Source organism: Phalangium opilio, unplaced genomic scaffold, assembly GCF_054372755.1.
Source record: "Phalangium opilio isolate 3A_F unplaced genomic scaffold, DU_Popi_V2 ptg000209l_1, whole genome shotgun sequence".
Classification (NCBI taxonomy): Eukaryota; Metazoa; Arthropoda; class Arachnida; order Opiliones; family Phalangiidae; genus Phalangium; species Phalangium opilio.
In genome coordinates, this window is record NW_028324217.1 from 5,321,506 (window position 1) to 5,327,505 (window position 6,000).

Below are 6,000 nucleotides of genomic sequence, written 5' to 3' on the forward strand. Positions count from 1 at the left end.
TTGCCATGAAGATGCATTTTTCTTTCCTCAATTTTGCTCCAGCGTCTTCTAAGCGGGTGAGAACTTTGTCTAACGTGGCCAGGTGTTGCTCGTCGCTTGAACCCGTAATTAGCACGTCGTCTTGAAAAACTGCTATGCCTCTGATTCCGGAGAGGAGAAGTTCCATGACCCTTTGAAATGCTGCCGATGCTGATGAAACTCCAAAGGGCAAACGCTTGTAACGGAAAAGACCCTTTTCTGTATTGATTACTACTAAGCGCTGGGAGTCCTCATCTAGCTCAAGCTGATTATATGCATCCTTCATATCGAGCTTTGTGAATTTCTTGCCATCATTAAGGTTAGCGAACAATTCACTGATCTTCGGTAGTGGATACTGCTCGGTGTCGGTGGCTTTATTGACAGTGAGCTTGAAGTCACCACAAATTCTTATAGTGCTGTTCGGTTTTAGGACAGGAACTATGGGGGCTGCCCATTCTGACGTTGCTACTGGCTCTATGATGCCTTCTGCTTGAAGTCGGTCAAGTTCTGTGTTCACCTTGGCCCGCAGTGCAAATGGTACGGGTCGAGCTTTAAGAAATTTTGGTATGACGCCATCTTTCTGGAACAGGTGCACCTTCGTGTTTTTAATGTGACCAAGGCCCTGCGTGAAGAGACTTTCGTGGGAGTGAAGAATGGATGCTAGGGTGTATTCGGCGTCTGTTTCGTTGGTAGTGCTGTGAACGTTGGTCGCTGAAATGTGGATCATGTTGAATGGGCGGATCCAATTGCGTCCGCATAAGGTTGCTCTGTCTTGCGTGGTGATTACAAGCGGCAAGTTCTTGGTAGATCCTTTGTAGGAGACATGGACGTTAATGAAGCCAGTAAGTTCCACGAGACCTCCATTGTAGTCGCGCAAGGTTAGTTCAGTAGGAGTAATGGCAGAGAGCCTGCAAGGTTCCATTTGCTGTTGATAAGTCTTGAAAGACATTAAGGAGTAGGCAGCGCCGCAGTCAACTTCCATGCGAATAGGTTGGTCGTTGATGATGAATTCATGGTAGAATGGCTCTGGTGGCGCTGGTAAGGCAGTGACTTGAAAGAGGTGGTACTCTTGATGACAATCGGTCGTTGGCTCGGTAGATTTGTTGGAGTCTTCAACTGTGTGAATCTTTCGGTAGGCTGGCGGTTGTTTGTGATTGTCAGAGGAAGTGGACTTCCGGTCTCTGGCAGCTGTCAGGCATATTGCAGCTAAGTGGCCTATTTTGTGGCAATAACTGCATTTCGCTGAGTGGAATTTGCAGGAATCCGCACGATGGGACGTTTTGCCGCATCTGTAGCAGGAAGGTTTAGTGATAGATGTCCCTTCATAATTACGTGAAGCGTTGTGATTCGATCGTGACGGCGGATCATTGTGGATGGGTTTGTAAGGCTTCTTGTGATGCTTGTACACTTTGTGGACATCAGTAGAGGGTGTTTGTGTTGATCCCGCCAGTTCCCGTAGGTTATTTGTAGCTGATTCGACAGCCAAGGCAACGTCTTGGGCCTTCTGTAAGGTTAGCGGCTGGGGTTCGGCTAAGAGACGGACCTGGATGGCATTATTTTGAATTCCAGCGATGAAACGGTCTCGTAAGGCAAGGTCCAAATTGTCATCGAAATTACAAAACTCTGCCAATTTTCGTAGGTGAGCTAAATAGGTTGCCACTGATTCGTCTGGTAGTCGATTACGTTGTTGAAAGCGTAGTCTCTCCATAATTTCTGAAGGAGGTGGATTGTAATGGTCAATTAGGGTCTTCACCAGTTCTTTGTAAGTCTTGTCTGTGAGAGCAGCCGGTTTAATTAGACCTCGGAGAGTGACGTAGGTTTTGGAGCCAATTAAGGTTAGGAAAGCAGCCCTTTTTCTGGTATCGTCTTGGATTTGATTTGCAATGAAGTAGAGGTCTACTCTCTCAGCGTAAATCGAGAAAGGTTGGTCGCAGTCGTCAAAGGTAGGCAAGATTCCCGTGGCAGACATGATGGTTTGTAGTCTCGGTAAGAGATGAGCAGTAGTCTCGTTGTTAAGCGTAACCGCGATGATGGTAGGTAGTGGCACTTGGCTTGTAGTAGAACAGGTAAGCAGTAAGTTGAGAATTATCTCGCCTCCGTCGCCATTGATGTGTTCACGTAGAGGTTAAAGGATTAAAGTTTGTATACTCTAACAATTAACTTTTATTATTACTTTACAAGTTCTAGAAGTAGTACTTCGCGTTTACATTAAATGTCATATTGTATACAGTTAAAAGAAATATAGCCATTACATATCTGCAGGATTACCGGAACGAGAGTGCGTGTAGTTTACTATTGACATCTATTTATATTCAGTTATTCTATGCTAAAGAACATGTTTTTTTATCTACGCGTTAGTTTATAGGTATAGAATAGGTTAATTATTTTATCGCCATAAAGTTAGTTTTTTATGTCATAGCAAAATATATCAGAATGGAATGCCGTACAGAGGATTCATGCTGATTAAAAATTACAAGGAAAACCTCATTAAACATATCGAACTAGCGTCATCGACCATTCGACCCGTATGGTTTGTGTTTTCTGGACTGGATTCTCAGTGGCCGAAGGCAACTAAAGAACTGATGCAGTTACAGCCTTTTGCAAATTCCATAAGGCGATCAGCCAAAATATTAAAACCATTGGACTACGACCTACTTGTTCTTGTAAACGAAGGTCTAAATGAAAATTGCTGCGTTCTAACATCGTTCGTCTCGATGGTAGTCACTCAGATCGCCTTAGTGGATGTGTTGCAAGATCTACATATCTTTCCAGAAGGTATAGTTGGACACTCGGTGGGTGAATTTGCTTGCGCTTATGCGAATGGTAGTTTCACTGCAAAAGAAACTATTTTGGCCGCTTACTGGACTGCCAGGTGTTGCGAACGTGCACAAATACCAGTAGGAGAAATGGCTGTTGTCGGAATATCATGGCACGAGGCGAAGATTCTTTGTCCAGAAGGCGTATTTCCAGTCTGTAATAACTCTATGGATTGCGTTACAATAGCTGGGCCTCCTCATAGGCTTAAAGAATTTCTCGGCGAAATGCAGTCTCAAGGAGTTTTTGTCAAGGAAGTTGAATGTTTTCAGCTGCCCTTCCATAGTCCCTATGTCAACCCACTCGGAAAGGAATTGTCAAACACCTTGAATAACCTTATTTCTAATGGTCAACCCCGAAAAAGCCGTTGGATTAGTTCATCTATACTTGATGAAGCTTGGAGTACTCCATTGGTTGAGTCCTGCTCTCCAGAATATTTTGCTAATAATATAACATCGCCAGTATTTTTTCACGAAGCCATGAAGCATGTCCCAAAGAAGGCACTTGTAATAGAGATAGGTCAAGGCATTCTGGAATCCATGATCAAAGAGGCACTCGGTGTGAAGTGTAAATACATTTCTTTGATGACTAAATCAGACTCTGATGATATAACATTTTTCTTGTCATCAATTGGAAAGTAAGTCATATTTAACCGAGTTACTTCACCTTCGTCAAATTTCTTACTTAGCCTACTTCTTTTTAGGTTATACAACTTGGGCCTTAACCCAGCAGCTAAGAATTTGTACCCTCCAATATCTTATCCAGTCCCTCGTGGAACTCCTAGACTATCAACTCTTGTGAAATGGAACCACTCTAAGTCCCATAGAGTTCCAACCATGAATGACTTCGTGGACACTAGACCGACCTTGGTATATTCATTTCATGCAAACTCATCCAGTTTTTCCGAGGAGGACTATTACATTGTGGGTCATAAAATTGATGGACGTGTATTGTACCCGGCGACTGGCTACCTCATGTTGGCTTGGAAAACCCTGGCCAAACAGGAAATGAGTGATTTCGAAACCTTACCCGTAGTTTTTGAAGACGTCCTTCTTCATCGTGCCACTATCATGCCGGATAAAGGCCATGTTAAATTCCAAGTAGCCCTTTACAAAAACAGACGATTTAAAATTTGCGAAGGAAGTTCGGTGGTTGTCAGCGGAAAGATCTATGTACCAGAAGACCCATCCTTGAATTTAGAAAACGAAATCAAGAAGTCACCCCTGAGAAAGGACATGGTTACGGATTTCATAATAGATAAGAAGGAATTTTACAAGGAACTGCTTTTGAGAGGATACGAGTACGGACCCACTTTCCAGGGAGTTATTGAAGTAGAGTCAAACAGTTTGAATGGCAAATTACGATGGGATGGCAATTGGGTGACATTCATGGATGCTATGCTTCAATTTCCAATCCTTGGTCAGAAAAACCGGGGGCTTTACCTACCGACAAAATTGCAACGGGTTAAAATAGATCCTAGGAAGCAACCGAGCGCTGCTCAAGTCTCGGAGTTAGAAATATTTTTCGATCCTTACATCAACTCGTGTTCTTCCGGAGGAATAGAATTGGAGGGTCTTGGCGTTAGCGCAACAACACGTCGTCAAGGTGCTCAAAGTCCCCCGATTCTTGAGGAATATAAATTCGTCCCTAACAACGACTACAACATTTTGACAGACCATGAGAAAAAGGTTATGGTTGAATATAAAAATGTTTGTTCTACATTTTGTAGAAGAATCTTGAAAGCCAGTGCCAAGAATGAAGCCCAAATACTGGAATTTTTACGTGGCTCTAAAGAAGCATCTGATGATCTGGTCAGTTTTTACTTGAATAAAAATCCAGCCGAACACAGCATGCTCAAATCTTTGAAAGAGATTCTCGATGTCTTATTGTCTCCCGGAAACTGTTATGACTTGAATGGGGCCATAGATAAAGTAGTTGAAAATAACAAGACATCAGTCGCAAAAGACATCTTTTCAACATCCTTGTTGAATGAGAAATGTTTAAGGGCATCCTTGGATTTGGTAGTAGAAAACACGCCAAACATGCTGAAACTGAATATTTTGGAGTTAGCCATTGAGACCACGATCGCACCACACTTGCTTAACTACATCAACAAGTACCACTTGATCACGCGAGCCAATTACACTGTCGGTGAAGTTGTTAAAGATTCTGGTTTAGACTATTCCAGTCTTGGTGACAATGTGAACATAATTTCCTGGGATTTGTACTCGAAGGAGGGACCTAGTGACGCATACGACTTGGTTGTTGCTAAGGACCTCCGTGCAGCTGGGCGTCGAGATATATGTTTTAAAACAGCAATGCGATCAATTGCACAGGCAACTAAATGCAATGTTTTCGTGTTTGTGATAGAAAGAACGAGTTTAACACCAGCGGAGATACTTCTTTCTCGCGGTTATGATAAAATGTTATCGGAAGAAGACATTGTTGCCGCTAGTAAGAGCGTTGGGCTTACTATGATTGCCAAGTAATCGGACAGCCTATCTTCAAATCTTTATGTAATGAGGAAACAAAAGGGTAAATTTAATGTGATTCCCAAACATACCGTATTGAGGATAGATAACCATAACTACGAGTCTTGGGTTGAGCCTTTGAAAGAAGCAGTGAAAAATCTAGATGGTTCTTCCGAAGGTGAAAATTTGTGGTTGTTTGCAAATAACATTGATACCGGAATTATCGGCTTGGTCAACTGTCTTCGACACGAAACTGGTGGTGGGAAGAAAATACGGTATGCTTTAAACTTGAATGACTTGTGGTATAACTAATCTAAGTGGTACAGTACATTGAAATCGCTTCATATTGTAGATGTGTTTTCAATACCAATGAAGAAGAGGCTCTACCTCTGTTCAACCCAGCAGACCCATTTTATGCCGAAGTGGTAGAGAAGAATCTTTCAGTGAATGTGAGAAGTAAGGGTCAATGGGGTACCTTTCGCCATTTTGGACTTCCTCCTCTAAGCGAGAGTTCTACTGATGTCTTGACTCATCACGCCTACGTCGATGTTCTAACTCGTGGTGACTTGTCTACCTTAAGATGGGTTATGTCTTCTCTTAGTTTTCACAACCCAAAAAACAGTCAACCTGATACAAAACTGTGTCAAATTTATTATTCGTCTTTAAACTTTCGAGACATCATGATAGCCACCGGAAA